The following is a 19,576-nucleotide window of genomic DNA, read 5'->3' on the forward strand; positions in this document are numbered from 1 at the left end:
TTCATTATCGCAAAAACAAAAACAACACCCATTGCTGGAGATATTCAATTTTATATTTGCGTTTCTTGCTATATTTAATAAATTTGTAGATTTCTGCCCCCCCCCCGTTCAATCAGACAATATCGTCACAGACCAACAAGACACAAGTATCGTTATAATACTATGAATAAATATATTAATTTGTATCCTTCCCTGTCAGTCACAGTCACAACCTGACTCCGATGATAATAAATTCACTAGGTTATGATGAAAGAGGAATTCATCTATCTTAGCTCAGTTCATTGATGGACTAACATCATCAAAACGGTTGCTTTGTGTAATTACAGAGTTGATACTAGCTTTCTGACAAAAAAAAAAAAAATGCATCAGATATTGATGTTATTGTTTTTTCTTTTCCTTTGCAAAACTCAATCATGTTCCGCAAAGCTCAAAACAAAATTAACAAATTTTCTCTACAGAACAACCAAACCAAACACCATGAATAAATATTTGAAGATAGAAATAATTTGAAACATAAAACTTTTTACTAAAATGACCAGATTTGACATTAAATAACCCGAAAAGGGTTGATATGCTGTAAAACAAAACAACAAACCACGTCTGGATCTACGCCCTCAAACTTTTGAAATTGGATTACGATACCGATCTCTGACAGAGTTACACCCTTCCCTGGATTTTTCACTCAGGATCTGTATTCCCTTTCACTGATAATTTAGTCAACTTTCCTCCAAGCCATGAATAAAGCAGTAGATCGTGTTCTGGAATCGTTCTGCCATTGTGCTTCAACTTTAAACAACTCTCACGTGTGTTGATATGCCCTGAAGTAAAACCCAAATGCGAGCAATTCAAATAAGGCGTCAGTGAAGAGGTGATAGCTTCCTTAAAACGTTCCCCGATTTATTTGTCCAATCACGTTTTTGTTTGCTACGCAGTCTAATTAAAACCGGTTGGGAATTAGAGCCAATGTTTGTGTAGAAACTATATATAAAGAACCGAATTTGTTTGTTTGTCTGTATGTTCATATAACGTTTTAACAAATGAGTCTTAAATGATTTGTTTATTTATTTATTTATTTGTTATCAAGAAGCCACGATTTATCAAGGTCCAAAGTCCACTCGAGGATAAAGGTTAACTTAGCGTCAAATGAACGGTGACAACGCAACGATTGATAATGACGGTCGTGATTTAGCAGAATTTTAATTATTTAAGAAGGCGATTCAATAAGAATGTATACGATATTCGTTGGAGCAAAGATTAGGACTATGATTATGAGGATTATTATTATGTCGTTTCTAATTGAATAGTTAAAAAAATAATTAAAAATTCAATTGTACGACATTACGTGTATAGATATCACTAAATATTACCGACAACTTTTGTCTGAATATATTTCTTGTGAATTTTTTCTAAGTTTCTTATTAGCCTTGAAGTGCTTGAGCTTGAAATGGCTGATGCATTTTCCATACTCGTTTGAATCCTAGTACTTTCAGATCAATTCAGATCCATCTTCAGGGTTTGTCCCCAAATAATGAACATGTATTTTTTAAATATATAGTACTAGTTTTGGGGAATCATGTGGTGGTAATAGTATTGATAAGGCATTGGTATCAGTATTATAAATATTATTAAATGTTTTCACTCTTATTGAAATTAATTTTGTTCATAGAACATTTTTTTCTGGTTTTAAGTGCCTTTAGTATATGTAGTTTTAATTTGGTAGTCAGGAACTTAGAATGTATCAAACGAAAGATATGTACATATAAATTGTCAGTAATATATTTAAAATATGTCCTAAAAAAGAAAATGTTACAAATTTATATATATATATATATATATATATATATATATATATATATATACACGCACACACATATTTGTATATTTTGGCAGCAAATCATTATTCAAGCACTTCTGATTGAGCACAGCAGAGTTATTCTTTTTTTCCGATCTTTCTGGATATCTTTTCCATTTGCCGAGCGGTCTTTTTAATTTCGGCAGGCATGTTATATAAAATGGCGCCCAAAAGTTGTTGTTCAGTCATATTCTTCTCAAGCACTTTCTATCGGTGCATCCGATTATCATCAGGAGCGATTTGGGGCGACATTTTATATAACATGTCTGTCGAAATAAAAAAGACTGCTCGGCAAATGGAAAAGATATCCAGAAAGATCACAAAAAAAGAATAACTCTACCGTGTTCAAGCAGATGTGTTTGAATATATATACATATATATAAAGCAGATTTTGTATTTATTATTAACTAGCGGGGGTACCCAGCATTGCCCGGGTATCTGTAGGTGTGTGTGGTGTTAAATAAAAAAAGAACTCGGGGGGGGGGGGGGGTAGGATCGAACCCGAAGCCCTGAGGCGAAGTTTGAAAATAAAATCGGCCAACCAGAATGAGTTAGTGAAAGATGTTTGAATTTATTTAAGTAAGAACCAAATTGACAGGTGTGTGCCCGAAAGTCGTCGAGCGTTACGACGACGACGACAACGACGTCAATGACCAGGTTTGTTTGTTATAAGTGAAGTAAAAAAATAAAACAACATTAACACTTAAGCGGGGAGGGGGAAAACACAAAAAAAAACTAACGTAAGGCAAACGAACGATGAAAACAGAAAACGTGAAAAATGGCTTAAATAAGCCTGTTTCGATATTAGAATTAAAAAAATCGGTGGGTACCCGGGTGTTTTTGGGTGTATGGTCGGGGGTTGATAAGCGAAGTAAAAAAACCAAAAAAACAGAAAAACGAACGTTACGTGAAAAATGACTTAAATAACACTGGTTCAATATTTAAATTTAAAAAATCGAAAAAAAAAAAAGACATCTCACACCACGATTCAAACCGAAAACGTTTAGATAATGAACCAACGCACTAATCAACTGACCTAACGCGACGTACATGAAATTTCTCCAGTGTTTCAACTATCTAAAGTAAATCAGGTCATCTGACGCATGCGTAGAACCAGTTGAGAGGGCCGTTTTTGTTGACCCCCCCCCCTACTGTCGCTAATTGTCGATTTCGGGGTGAAAAAATCAACGTTTTTGGCCAACTTTTCGATATTTTTTGAGCGAAGGATGGAGCGTCAATATGATACCGAGTTTGTGAATTTTTGTTGTGTCTGTCGAAAGTTTTTAGCAGACACACAAACATACACACATACATACATACATAAATTTTCGCTTTTATATATATAGACTAGCAGGGCTACCCGGCGTTGCTCGGGACCGTATAAACAATGAAAAAACAAAAGCAGATATTGAACATATGTTTTATTCTTAGGGGAGAGGAATCTTTCATCTCAAGTTTTAGCGTTAATCACAGGTTTTTTGGGGGCCCCCCTCGAAGATAACTGATCAGTTGACCAACTTCTAGTGATCCGTTTGACGTGAAATTTCGATATTTGTCATCCGGGTGATGGGGCTTCGATATGATATTTGTCAAGTTTGGTTCCGTCTTTCAAAAGTTTTAGCATTACAAACAAACATACATACATACACACAGACGTTTGGCTTTTATATATATAGAAGAGCCAATTCTCTATTGAATATTATATTGTACCTAATATACAGTAGTGATCGCCAAAGTTAAAAAAATAATGACTTTGGTACTATTAGCTAGAATAAAAACAAAACATTTAGTGCCCCAGCTGCATTCCCTACCAAAGTAGCTGTCGAGAGATAGGTAAGAAAGATGTGATGTTGAACAACTTGAAGAAATGAATTGAATATGGGCATGTGCAGAAAGAAGTAAAAATATGTTGGCAAGTTGAACATTTTTGCATTTAAAATTGCTGATATATGTCTGTATGTATTATCCATCCATTTAATAACCATCCTTGTTGTATGATTACTATTCTCTGTTAATTTCAGTGTTGTATGATTTATAGCTGAAGAGTTTATCGGTTAAATATTTATACAAAGGCAAGGCAGACACCCACTGTTTCATTTATACTGATAGATATGTTGATCTCTGAAATGCATACAGACTAAAGGCAGTATTTTTATGGGTTGCAAAACACGTGTAATATAGTGAAGAAAATATAGACATTCGCCGAAATAGAAAAAGATAAACAAAAATTACGATTGTGGACTGCTTCTTTCCTTAGGTCATTGAAATGCAGGTAACCAGAATATATATATATATATATATATATATATATATTAGGGTTGGGGTGATTAATCAGAATCGGGAATCGGAAAGATCTGAACTAACACGTGTTTCGTCGTCCATGGAAGGAGGCATATACACACACACACACACACACACACACACACACACACACACACACACACACACACACACACACACACACACGATCAAATGGAAGTATATACAGTATATATCTATCAATCTCCCCACCCTCTCTATCTATCTATCTATCTATATATATATGTGTGTGTGTGTGTGTGTGTGTGTGTGTGTGTGTGTGTGTGTGTATAGATGTTATTTGTTTTTGTTTTTGCGATACGTTTTGAATGAATTCAATTATTTACGAAAGTGCATTTTTACCTAAATGCGAGTTAAGAATAATTTTCCCTTTAACCAATTTGGTACCCCGAGTGGATAATTATATTTTAAAAACAATATATATATATATATATATATATATATATATATATATATATATATATATATATATATTGCTCTGTAATTACATTGAGCTTCTTGAATAAGGATTGATATATATTATAAGAAATATATTTCTACAGATATATATATATATATATATATATATATATATATATATATATATTAGTGTTGGGATGATTAAGCAGGATCGGGAATCAGAAAGATCTGAACTTTTGGGGTGTATCGGAATTGGAAAAAGTTGTACGTATTTTTCAAAATGCCAAAAACGATTCCTTTAATTATCTTCCATTGGTGGTAGTAATGATATAATAATAAATATTAGTTGATTTTAAACTACCAGTAAAACTAAAATCTATAGATCACCACACACACACACACACACACACGCTCAAGTGTGATTTTATGTTTGAGAAAGTGTATGCATATTTAACACGTGATTTATGGTAATCAGGAAAAATAACAATTTTTACTTAAATATCTAAAGATTGATAAAGATAGAGTTGGAATCAGGAATTTAGTACAGAATTGGTAATTGTATTGAAATCTGGAAAAATATAGAAATCGTCCCATCACTTATATACAGGGTGGCACACTTCAAAATAGCTCGAGCTTTCTAATCTTCCTCTGATTAATTTTTTTTTTCAATTTAAGCGGCCCACTTAAAAGTAATCCGATCTCTCTAATCTTTCTCTTAGCGACCAACTGACACCACAAGACAAAATGCAATTCCTTTTGCAATAAGATGGCGTTACATGCCACACATCTCACAGATCACTGACATGAGTTTATGACATGTTTATGGAAGAGAGAACAATAAGCAAAGGGTTATGGTCATCATGTTCCTTGGACTTGTCATCATGTGATTTTTGTCTTTGGGGGATTTTAAAACAAAACGTTTATGCAAATAATCCTCACAATCTAGACCAACTAAAGGAGAACATAACCAATGCTATCAGGGGAATCACCAGAGAAGATCTACAGGCAATATCTGCAAACATTGTTAAACGTGACCAGAAATGCATAGATGTCAACGGGGAGCACTTCCAGCATCTTTATACCACTACATGTAATTTAAAAAATAAAAGAATTTTAGAGCAGGCAATCAATCGATTTAATCGGAAAATGGGCGATTTCATCGATTTCGATGGCAATAAAAATATGTAAGTGTGAAATATTCATTAATCATCATTCAATCCCGAGCAACAATGGATCTTCTTGTTAGTACACACACACACACACACACACACACACACACACACACACACACACACACACACACACACATAAGAGACCCTCTGAAAGTAATGCTTTCTATTTTTTATTCTGCCTGAATGAATCAGACGGGATTGCAAATTGCGGTGTTATGATGACTGAACTTCATGACCTGAAAGCTTCATCTCTCTGTTGCAGATATTGACGGTGTAGAACTCTTAAGAAAGCAACTCCTGTCATAGACGTACGTCAGCAGCAGAAATCACAAGTTTTAATTTTTTAATCTCATCATATACCCGCCCATGATTATAACTTGGTGAACAATGCTTTTGGTTAGACATTTATTTTGTAGTGGGCATATTTCTGATTTTTACAGTTACAATTTTTATTGTTCATTAACAGTGTTTTCAATTTTGTTAGGATTTGCGTCAGTATTGTTTCTATTTATATTCTTCCTATAATTTTTGTTGTTGTTATGTTATTAGTATTGTGTGCTTTAATTATCATCTCTAGGTTTTCGTAGCAACTATAGTGCAGTTTTATGTTTTTGTTAAAAATTTTGTGTGAGGGTTTGTTACGGGGGAAGTATTTTTCGACGAGGTTAAAGATTTTTTGCTGAGTTTGGTTTTTAACATTTGGTTATCGGGTGGTGTATACCAAATTATATTTCTTTTTCGTCTATTTTAGTTTTATTACAACTATATGTGTTTTGTTGTTTATATTTGATTTCCATAGTATTCACTATTTTTAAAGCTGTATTGTAGATGTTGTTTGATCACTTTAACATATATATATATATATGTGTTTATTAGAAATTGACCCAGAGAAAGTGTGAAGGTACTTAATGTAAGGAGTTAAAATATCTGTGTGGATTTTGGACAAATTTTAGTTGTTGTATGAAGCTTATGTTGAAATCGATGGGTGAATCTCTCTCTCTTCCTCCTTCTCTCCCCCCTCTCTCTCTCTCTCTCTCTCTCTCTCTCTATATATATATATATATATATATATATATATATATATATATATATATATCTCTCTCTCTATATATATATATATATATATATATATATATATATATATATATATATATAGAGAGAGAGAGAGAGAGAGAGAGAGAGAGAAAGAGAAATCGCTCCAGACAAGACATGAAACCACTTGGTGTGAGGAATTAAACGACAAAAATTTCACTTCAGGATCAAAGGTAGCCAATGATACATATTATATAGATGCTAACCCAGAAAGCAGCAATTTTCCCTCTTTGTCATAAACATTACCCATGGAATGTGAGGATCAAAAGACAAAATGAGGGAAGCAGAAGTAAATTGAAGATCTACTTTCTATTATCCTTTATATGTAGATGTATCTTTCGATATTGTAGCCGCACGGTTTTTCTTTTCTTATTCTAATGACCCACATTTGACTTCTGAACTCTCTGCCGAAGTGTGATAAACGATGCAAGCATAAACCATTTCAACCTCCTTCTGAGGAAACATTATCATTCTCGTTATATCAAGACTTTGATAACGTCTAATAGATCTTTGGTAGAGAAAAAAGGAATAATATTCTTGATCAATCCAAGACGTTAAAATCACAAGGTCAAATAAAGAAAAACATAAAAAATCAATAATCCTGTGTTTTGATATTCATGATCTCCGATGGAAGAAAAAGTCATTTGCCAAAAACGTCGGATAAACAGACAGACACATCCGTCAATGGAAGCAAATATTTTCTTAAAGAAATTACAATTCTTTATGCTATCTGAGAATTTTAAATTATTACTTTGGAATCATCCATATATAAACTTCAGGAATTATTTGAAAATACAAGACTTGAAAAAAAAAAGAGGGATAATCATGGCGTTTTCTTTGGCGTCCAGAATCAAGGAAATGATGTACATAGTTATAAAGAGATTTTAATATTTTTAAGATGGCATTTTATTGAAAGACATTTGTTTATTTGTTAATTATCTTATCTATATATTAATATGCTAGCGTGTGTTATTTTCTGTGTCACGCTTATATTCGAGTAACTTAATTGTTATGTACATTCATCATAAATAATTTTACCAAGAATTCTTCATAAGTTTTGGTTTCGGTTTCGATTATAGCTGATGGCACTTAAGTCATCTATTTTTTTTTATAAATAATTTTATGAAGAAATCTTCATAAGTTTTGGTTTTGGTTTCGATTATGGCTGAAGGAACTCGAATTAAATATATATATATATATATATATATATATATATATATATATATATATATATATATTCATAAGTTTTTATTTCGGTTTCTATTCAAGCTAATGCACCCAAGTCATATATATATATATATATATATATATATATATATATATATATATATATATATATATATATATATATATATTTAGAAATATATATATATATATATATATATATATATATTTAAAAATCGATAGAACTCGATAATAATATATACGAAATCTGCAAGAATTAAAATATCATATTTAAACGTACTTTACAACCAGGCTTTGCCGGGCGTTCGTGCTAGCTTAGATAAATACTTTTGCAGTTTTAACAAAAAAGCTACAATAATATCAGAGCTTCTCCATTAACGCTGAACATCTACAGAATGCTAACATCAATATATTACATATGAACGAGTCCCCTGTGGAATTTCCACAGGTCCTGCTAGTGAGTATTAATACTGTATTGGAATACAACGCTACCTGATCATAGAGGCATTCATCATCAAACTAGCCGGCCGCTCGGCGTTGCCTGGCCTTAAGATACGCTTAAATATGATATTTTAATTCATGCAGATTACATATTTATTATGATAGAGACAATTCTCTATCGAGTATTATATTGAACTTTATATATAGTAGTAAGATCAAAACTAAATTACATATGTATGTATATATATGATTTGGGAGCTATCAACTAGAATCGAACCCAAAACATACAACTCTCCACAGATTTTTTGTGATACAAAATTTTATTAATGCCTTAAAGGAAATGAATGGACTCATGTCGAGTCGGGTGGTGGTGGGCGGGGGTCAATTAATACATAAAAAAGTGGAGGAAGGAAAGGGGGATTAATTAAAAGAAACATGATAGTAAAAACTATTTGAATAAAAGATGACATTCGATAAACCTTTTCATCTTTGTATTCGCATAGATTTTACTATTAAATATCATAACGTTTTGGCATGTGTTGGATGGCTTAAAGAAATTAATTTTCAAACTCTTCACATTCCACAAGTGATGTTTCTGACAAAGGGGAAAGAATTATTGTTTTCTGGGTTGGAATCTATCCTTCTAACATTTATCATTGGTTAGTTTTTGACTTTGAAAAAAATTTTTTTTTTATTTTTATCTCCTTATTATCAAGTGGCTTCATGCCTTGGCTGGAACGATTCTTTCTTTTCTCCCGCTAGAACGTAATATTTTTCCCATTCCATCACTGACGTCAATCATCACTTAACCGACAAACTCCTCAACCCTTATTTTCACCACCGATTCTTTTTAACACAATTCAGTATCTTTACAGTTTCATTTATTCAAATCATTGCAAACGTTTTTTTTTTGTTTTTTTTCTTCTACATTTTTCGTTGGAAAACATTTTATAGCATAAAAAATAAAAATAAAAATAAAAATAAAAATTTCAGCATCATCGAAAATTCTAGTCATGAAAAATCCCGAATTCTTTAAACAATGAATCACGGCTAAAAATCCCTTTGAAAAGATGGCTTCTTACCATGGCTATTACTGTCGGATTGGATTCTTCGAATATAGACTTTATTTTGAATTCTTAGTGGCAGGAGAAAGTTATTCTCTTCCGGAAAATTAGACGTTGCTTCGCAAAGAACCTAATACTTATCCGGAATATACAAAAAGCCTTTATCTAAAAATGTGCATCAGATGATTTCCCTTCGAAAGGAACGAAACAATTACTGAAAAGAAGTAGTAGCAATAGTAATCTATGTTATATTTCTTTTAGTCTGTGTGTCTGTCCGTTTCACTTTTTCTCAGAAACTACGGAGCCGATCTGGTTGAGATTTTGTGTAGACCTTTGTTATAAAGTCCAGTGAACTGAGTTTTATGATATCTGTTCGATGCACAGTTAGGAACACTAGGGATTAGTAACCACAATACAACATTTATTCTAGAAGCTTTCTCAGAAACTACTTGGCCGGTCTGGAAATTTTTATGGACCTTTGTTAGGATAAGGTGCAGCAAACTAGGTATTATGGTGTCCGTTTGATGCACAGTTAAGAATCAATAGGGATTAGTATTTACTGTAAAAATGAACACAAATTTAACTATATTCAACCATCAATTTGGCATAAAACATTCATTTTAAGTCAACAGTTTATAAATTTTGAACATTTTGGATCAAAACGTATAATAATAATAATAATAATAATAATAATAATAATAATAATAATAATAATAGAATCTCATACGAAAACATATCTAAAAATATAGTTTTTCAATGCGTTTGGATTGCTTAGTCAGGCTTCAATGTGAAAAACAATTTCGTTCATTCGTCATGCTTCATTTTCAAATGACATTTTCGATGATTTGTCACGCTTAAGTTGTAACTAGCATTTTTATATTATGTTTCTGAATTTTTTAGATAAGGATTGAAAATTTCTATTGTTTGGATTATATTAGACCTCGAAGGTTATTCTCACAACGTTTCGGCTGGTGTAACCTCCGAATCTTCTTCAAGAACCTGTGGTGTGACAGATAAAGTACTAAGTAAAATTCAGTTTTAAGTGACATTTTTCTGGAGGTTGAAGGTTTAAATCTCAGTGCAGGTGATAACTAAGAATACAACTGCAAATTAAGACTTCTACTCAGTCATGACTGATGGAATCAGAGTATGCTAACACCATCCGTTAGATGGAGGGTCCTGTTAGAAATTCTGTACAGACACAACATTTTTATAGTTTAATGCACAGATCGAATGGACGCATTTTATTTAGATACGACCAACCATCTCTATAAGAGGCTGTCTGAAGGTTATAAAAGTGTATTAAAAGATTACCTCCCTTTTCTTGCATATTACTAGATTACACCCTTCCTTTTTCAACACAGGATCCCTCACTTATCAAGACCCGGAGGCCACTCGACGATAAGGGTTAATGGGTATACAATAGTCAATGTGTTTATAGCGTTTTTAACATAGATAGTGGGATTTTTGTAAGTTGAATTACATAGGGGGACGGTTCATCAAGAACTTGTTTACATTGGACTTGAAGACAGACTGTAGTCAGCTGGGAAGCAGGCCAACGAAAGAGAGTTCCACATGCGTGCAGTTCTAAGAAAGAAGCTCTGCTCATGGAATCTATATTTAGGTTTAGGCACAGATAAAGAGTGTGGGAAACTATTGGTAGTGGCTCTGGCTAGACGAGTGTTTTCGTGAAAGTTTGGTGAGGGGGGGGCATAGATTGAAGCTCAGACGAGCACCTGCCATGGAAATAACGATAAAGCAGAGACAGGCTCGCAACCTCTTCTGTGGGAAAGAGGTTGCAGGGAAGAGAAAAAGGCATCCCCCACTAAGCTACGAAGTCTGTTTTGAACTCTGTCGAGGCAGGATAAGCTGCTTCTAGCAGCTCCAGCCAAGCTACCTCCCTTGTCTTGCATATTAATAGATTACCATTCTTGCTTTCTATGTCTACAAGAAAGTCTGTAGAAGTTTAAAATAAGATAATTTTTTGTCATGCTTAAGTTTGAAATATCATTTTAATTGCTAAGAGCATAGATTGAATGGGCGTATCTTATTCTAGGTACGCCTAAACACCTTGCTGAGAGGCTCTGTCTATTTGTACTGGCGGCTAGTTTGGCCCACTTCAGTTTGCTAACGATACGTCTGTCATCCTAAACATTTAAACAGCATTTTTATGGGTTTGTCATGCTTAAGTTGGAAATAGCATTTACCTTAGTCTGTCGTGCTTATATTTGAAGCAGCATTTCTTCGGTTTGTTGTGATTCATTTTGAAATAACATTTTCGTTGATCTGGCATCCTTCGGTTTGAAATATTTTTTATTAGTTTGTCATGTTTCAATTTTTGGTACAACTAACTACACTATAATAGTGAAAATACGAAATTTTGAATATTGAATTTCATGGCAAACTATTAATCTCTATCTAATTGTAATATTACAATATGAATATATCCAAAAATTACGAAAAACGATTAGGTAGGAAAAAAAATTTTTAGACGAAAATTAGCGAAAATAAAATGTTTGGCTAAAAAAAAAAATACTGGGTAATTGCAAGGGGAAGTAAATAGCGTGTAACTATTGCCAGTTTTTTAATACATTATGCGTTAACAATCATAAATAAGAGTTACTTCTTGTTTTTAGCGTATCTGAGTTATTTCCCTTGTTATTATGTCACGTGTTTCAAAAGAAATATGGAAAGGGATTTTTTTTACGATAAAAATCGAAAGCTTGTGTGTGTATGTTTTTATAATAATGCGATAATATTTAAATACTTCTGACATGTAAATTAATTAGGTATCATTGCTTTTAGTGTACCTATTTACTATGCCTCCCCACGGGACAGAGTTAGACACCAGGGTCGTTTTTTAACGTGGAGAAAAGGTACAAAAATAAAAATTGTCTCAGTCGTGAAGGATTTCTCCTCCACCGAAAGAGAACAAGAAATGGAAGTGCAGCATCCGAAGAACAGATACTACACTTTGATCTTGACCAAAAGGCCAAGAATTGGCACAAAAAGTCAATAAGATACCATTGTTTTTGATTTTTTTAAATCGATTTTTTTCGTTTTCCGAAATCCACTATTATAGTGCTGTTCTGCTGTTGCATCCCATTTTTAGTAACATTTCCGTCGCTACTCTTCCAGAACAACCAGGCATATCTTACGAAACTCCATTCGTGTCTTATTGGTTTTTATTTATTTATTTATTTTGTATTCAGTGTCGTTTTTGTTATTGTTGTTGTAATCAACAGATAAAGATGACTTGTCGGTGTTTCCCATTCGTCTTTCGCCTCTTTTCTATTCTAACCTTGATAAATGGAGAACGTTCTAGTGAAGTTGTAAGGATGTTGTTTTCTCTAATAGATTGGGTCGGCAGGTGGGGTGGGTGGTCGGAGATGAGGGGGTTCAATCTTAGGTGCCTCTTAGATTTGGCAATGTGATCAGTCAAACTGTTTGGATTCCTTTTTTTCATTATTTATTATTTCTATTTTATTTTAGCGAAGCAAACACATCCGCATTAAAGATAGAAAAAAGCCTTTAAATATTTACGTTAACACGATAAGACAGACGAATATGAAAATGGGTGAAAAAACAAACGATCCTTTTTGGAAAGTATGTGTGTTCATACACGCATCTTTTGTGCGTGTATAATATAGGGTGACCCTAAAAAAATGGCCCCATTCTAATTAGGGCCCCGTTTCTTGGTGTTTTGTCCGAATGAAATGAAACTTTGGTCATAACTAGTTTATTATATTCAAAACATTACATCAAAACACTAGGACCTTTGGCCTTTTTTCTCCCGTTCTACAACATATGTTCTAGATGGCGTCCATTAAGATTTTGCTTTTTTGGGTCACCCTGTATATATATATATATATATATATATATATATATATATATATATATATATATATATATATATATATATATATAGAGAGAGAGAGAGAGAGAGAGAGAAAGAAATAAAAAGGAACAAACCGTATTTTATTTCTCTATTTTGGTGGAATACTATTTCCATTATTTTCATCATATATATATATATATATATATATATATATATATATATATATATATATATATATATACACGCACAAAAGATGCGTATATGCAACTATACACACATACATGTATATATATATATATATATATATATATATATATATATATTATACACGCACAAAATATGCGTGTATACAACTATACATACTTATATATACTAGCAAAAGTACCCGTCGTTGACTGGGTTCAAAAATAGCCTACAGAAAATGGACTCTGATTTATGAAAGTATGATAGGTTATGAAAAGGAAGGGTTGTAAAGACATAGCTTCGAATTTGGGGGTATCAAAACCAAAGCAAAATATGATGAAAGTAAAAATAAAATAGATAAACCCAATAATTTATTATACCATACCTGTTCACACTGAAACACTTATCACAATATTCTGTGGATCGAGATTAAAAAACCTTGTTAAACTTTGTGACATATTTCCATTCTATGGAGGTCAGGCGCGAACGAACACCCCCATAATTTTACTATACCATATTTCTTCAAACTGAAACATAATTATCAAAGTATACTTACGCAGATAGATATGAAAAGTCTTCATTAAAGTTTGTGCCTATTTCCATTCTATGGAGGCCAGGCGCGAACGCAAACCCCACAATTTTATTATACCATCCCTATTTAAGTTAAAACATACTTATCAAAGTATTATTATGTACATCTATATCAAAAACACTTGTAAACTTTTTAAAAAAATTTTTATTTTCATACTTTGTGGACCAGGCGCGTACGCAGACCCCACAATTTTAATGAATCATCATTATGCCAGATCAAACATACCCATTCCTGTGTCTCGATACATCTTCTATCATTATATGTAATCAGTTTTCTATAATAGTCAACCATATAGGAGCCTATCCGTGACCAGACACACACACAGACGTTCATTCAGCTTTATATTATAGATATATATACACACTAGAATAATTTTTTTTTTTTAATAACTACAGACACTATAGTGTTTCATCCTTTCGGGAAACATTAGTGCATTATATATAAAGAGTTGGGACGATTAATCGAAATCGGGCATCAGAAAAATCGGAATATTTGAAGGTATCGGAATCGGAAAAATTTGTAATGATTTTCCGTTGCCAAAACGATTCTTTTAATTGTCTTTTTTATTTGTTATTTATTTTTTTGCTAAATCTTCCATTGCTGGTAATAATGATGAAATAAATATTAATTGATTTAAAACAACCAGTGAAGTTAAAATCGATAGATCGCCCTCCACAAGTATACTTTTACGTTTAGGAAAACATTTGCACATTTAACATGTGTGTTTTTACGGTAATCAGATAAAAAACAAATTCAACTATATAGTTAAATATTTAGAGATTTATAAAGAATCGGAATCGGTAATTGTATCGGAATCGGGAAAAATATTAGAATCGTCTCATCACTAATATATATATATATATATATATATATATGTGTGTGTGTGTGTGTGTGTGTGTGTGTGTATATATAATATAACCCGGATATAAGAGACTTCTGTGCCGGTCTCTACGCCTCTCTTATATCCGAGTTACACTTATATCCGAGTTACACTGTAGATTACCACAGGCTCTGATTTGGGACTAGATAAAATCTTTCTTATATTCGGGTCTCTGATATCGGGGTTACACTGTATATATATATGACAAAAAGTCTATATTCAAAATTCCAAGATGTTATTCATCTGGCCGTTTATTTCTTTCAGCATGTTAAAATGTTTAATTTTTGACAGCACCTGTTTCGTAGCGCAGGAACAGCCATATTGCATTGATGAACGCCTAAACGTTTTCTTCGTGGTCATGACCAGTTTATGTTTTTTTTTATTATTATGATAATTCTGAAGAAGACGTTATGATCGTTGAAATGTTTGATTTTAAACAAATAAATGTTTATTTAAAAAAAATCTTCGTTATATTGGCTTTTAAACGTAAACTTACGTATTTCAATTACATACATATATATACAATTACATATATATAGTTTTCACTATCTATGTATATACAATATACAATATATATATATATATAGTTTTCACTATATATATATATATATATATATATATATATATATATATATATAGTGGAAACTATACATATATATATATATGTGTGTATATATAGTGAAAAGCTTTTAATAAATGTAGAGAGTCGATTTGTAAATGAATATTGGATACATTGAATTGGATGCAGTGTTACGACAAGAAGGCAGATATATTGAATGGAGAAACTCTTAACAAGAGGGAAATGTCAAAATGTAAAAAAAAAAAAAAAAAAAAAAAGGAATGATGTGAACACACATGAGCGCAATACAAAATGAGAAAGGGAAATAAAAACAACAAAAACGAAACATGTGTAAGAATGAAAAAAAAATGAATCTTATGTATTGGAATGCACAGGAAATGCGAGTTCGACATTTCGACCAGGAAGTGATCAAATAATTTCAGAAAGTTACTTGAGTAGATGTGACCCATCGAGTCGCCCGTTGAGCTTAGGTCAGATTATTTGAATCAGGGGAAAAGTGAATTAGCAAAGTCATTAAAAAAAACACATTGCATGGAGGATCAATCATTTTCAAAGCCCGGAGGCCACTCAAGGATAAGGGTTGAGGGGTTTGTTTTACAATCCACCGAGGTATGGAAAAAGTGATAAAAAAAGCAAATGTATAACAAATAAATGTCATCAAAGGCAAGATAAGTTACTCTTCTACCTATCTGGAAAAATTTATTTTCAGGAACCCAATCAATATATGTCACGGTAACATATATTGGTTGTATTTCTAACAGTATTTCATATAAATTTTTTTAGTCATTATCAAGACTTGAAATATTTAGGCGTCAATTCATGGCCATTTTTCAGGTTCTCACCTAACGCTCAACACTATATGTTTTTTTTTTCAAACCGAATAAACATTTTAAAGTGAGAAAACCACTAAAAGCTTTTTCAGATAGGTAGAAGAGTAACTTATCTTGCATTTGATATTTATTTGTTATACATTTGATTTTTTTACTACATTTTCGTACCTCTGTGAATTGTAAAACAAACCTGGATTAAGTGTTACGTAGATGACGAAAAAACAAGATCAGTCACGACGGAACTTAGGTAAAGTTAGATTATCTAAATAGACGACTTAATATGAATTTATTCGCATTAGACTTGAAGACAACCATATTATGCTCAGCCGGAAAGCAAACACATGTTCTAGGAAAGAAACTTTGCCCATGGAATTTTCGTTTTGAACACATATAGAGAGTGAGAAAAGTTGTTAGCAGTTGTTTCAGCTAGGCGAGTATTTGTTGCAAACATTTTATGAGGGGGGACTAGCGGAGACAGACGCACAATGTCCCTTCTGTGTGAAAGCGGAAGTAGGGAGGATAAACGGTCAAAACGAAATTATTCTTTTTCTGCTCAATATATTCTCCCCCACCCCTTTCTCTTTTTCTCTACAGTAGCTAGTATTACTTGTGGTGATGCTATTTCCTCCTAAGTATAATAAACTATATTTTTTTCTGTCTTCGTCACCTTTTACTGTTAATAAAGAGAGTATTAAGTTTTCTATAATTTCCACCCTCTCCCACTTATTTTAATACTATCTGTCACTCTCGCTTCTCGGTCTCTCTCTTTATTTTATTCTATTTGGTTCTTTATCAGGGTCACAAGGTCAAGTGTGGGTTTCATGAAAGTGTTTCTGTAGAGTGAACTAGTCTGATTCCGCTTCATTCTACAGAAACACTTTCAAACCTACATTTAACCCTGTGTCTAGACTCCTGGAAAGAAGCTAACAAAAATGAGAGAGAGAGAGAGAGAGGGGGGGGTAGAAGTGAGAGTTATTTATAGTATTAGAATAAGAACAGCGTGGGGATTAAGATACATTGAGAAAGCGTGAAAATGATACATAAAAACTTAAGAGAGGGCTCACTTGATGAGTTATTTGCATGAAGGAGTACTAGCGACCTCATTTTTTAGCTCTATTTTAATGGTCTGGCGTCATCCTTTTTTTTTTTTTTTTTCAATTTTCTCATCAGTTTATTCAAGCTGGGGGCGAGACATCCTACCGGATACCATATATTCATCTACTCTTATATAAGCATTCACCTACTAATTCAGATATTCCAACCGAGAGGTCTCTTTTTTTTTTCTTCCCCTTTCTACTAATGACTGTCTTATTACCTTTAGCCAGATTTAATCCAACTTAGATTGCTTCAGTATTGCTTATGTCAATTTAAAAAAAATGTAGAATATGAATTTATTAACTTGTTCATGCTGAAGATGGGGCATCCTACCAGATGCCAAACATTCACCTGCTAATTCAAATATTCCATTCGAGAGATCTCTTAAAGATTCTAATCGTCCCTATAAGTGAAATTGTTTGACTCTCTTTTGCACTTGGTTAACCGGGTATGTTTGCCAGGTGGTTTTTGAAATCCATTTTCATTAGTCCAGTTGCTCCTATAGTTACTGGAATGATTATAGGAGCAACTGGGTTTACTAATGTCTTCATATGTGCGTGAGGACCAAAAAGACAGCAAAATCCTTTTTAGTGTTTGTATACAGATAGATATAGACGTCATATGATGTACTTTGTTTTCTACCTAAAATAATATTTACGGATAAAAGCATACAAAAACAGTGAGAACACTTTTACTATTTAATATTTCTATGCAATCAGAATATATTCTCTCCTGCAAAACCAAAGAAATTGCCTTAAAGTTCATTAGGAAGAGATAATTTACGAGTTCATTGTCTGTCTTTCATGAAACGTTTGAAGATGTGTCCAAGTAAGTATATGAAAAGCTTCGTCCATTTGACGAGCCAGTCGATTTAAAATTAAGTTTGTGTTAGATGAATAATACCCCATTTGAAAAAAAAATTGCTTTTTCTCTTATTCACCCAAAACAAAGCACATCCCTAGTTCCGGGTCACAAAACCCCAGCCGTGGCATCCCTCACCCCACTCCTCAGCACCAAAATTAACAGAGTTTCTGCCATTTCTGAAATATACTTTTTCCTGTTCATTAGGGGTATGTTGCTGATCCTGCGCAGTTCTAGGTGATTCACTTTCCCATTCTTTTCCTTCTCTCTTTGAAAAGGAGTTAGTTTATTACTAATCACATGATGGGACTGCACAGGCATTATTTTGTGGGTTAGAGTGCGCCTTCTCAGGGGTGTTGATTTTTTTATTCTACTATTCGACCCTTGTGTCACATTGCCATGGTGGGGAGGGAAACAAAAACTCCTAAACAAGACACATTGCCACTGAGACATAAAGGGGGCCATTGTGAATTAGGGGTCATGCTCATGGAGACATTCTTTTTTACAAACGAGTAACGACTTATCAAAGCCAAAAGCCATTCAAAGATATGAGTTAATTGGGTTGAACAGGTAGATTAGTAATGATAGCTGTAACTGTTATAGAAGTTTGAAATAATAGCATTTAATTTATTTCTTCATATTTAAGTTTGAAATAATAGCATTTAATTTATTTTTTCGCATTTAAGTTTAAAATAATAGCATTTAACTCGGATCTTCACATTTAAGTTTGAAAAGGTCTTTGGCCTTCAGGCTCAGATTCAAGTGTAGTATCCACCGGCTAGGGATATTTATTCTCAGACCCCAAAATCAACAGAGATTAGACCATTCCTGTAATGATATGGTCTCTGTTGATTTTGCAGTAGGATTTTACTTCTGTGCAGTTCTAGGAGGTCCACCCTTTCATGCCTGCCTTCTCTGTTTGAGAAGTGGTTAGTTTATTGCTAATTTCCTAAGGCACCATTACTGAGGAACGCTGACGGGACGGCCCAAGCACTTTTTGTAGATCAGAGTGCTTCTCCACACGTCTCAATCCTTCTTCTGACCCTGGTGTCTAAGTTCTTGCAGTCAGAGAAAACTAAAAAAAAGCCAACTGTAGTATCTGTTCTGATGCTACACTAAGGTGAATTTGCCCTTAGTCAGTGTAGGGGAATCCTTCTATACTAAGGCAATTTGCATTTTTGCCCCTTTTTTGC

General features: G+C 33.0%; 1 protein-coding gene and 1 pseudogene across 12 annotated transcripts in view; one reads left to right on the top strand and one right to left on the bottom strand.

Annotated features, from left to right (window-relative positions):
* The window catches only part of LOC145303663 (protein still life, isoforms C/SIF type 2-like), a 1,026,311-nt gene that overhangs the window by 437,499 nt on the left and 569,236 nt on the right, over positions 1-19,576 (top strand). The window lies entirely within an intron of this gene.
* On the bottom strand, positions 12,304-12,528 carry LOC145240522 (U2 spliceosomal RNA; annotated as a pseudogene).

This window comes from Euprymna scolopes, chromosome 19 (assembly GCF_053919585.1).
Source record: "Euprymna scolopes isolate OS-2025 chromosome 19, ASM5391958v1, whole genome shotgun sequence".
In the NCBI taxonomy this organism is placed as follows: Eukaryota; Metazoa; Mollusca; class Cephalopoda; order Sepiida; family Sepiolidae; genus Euprymna; species Euprymna scolopes.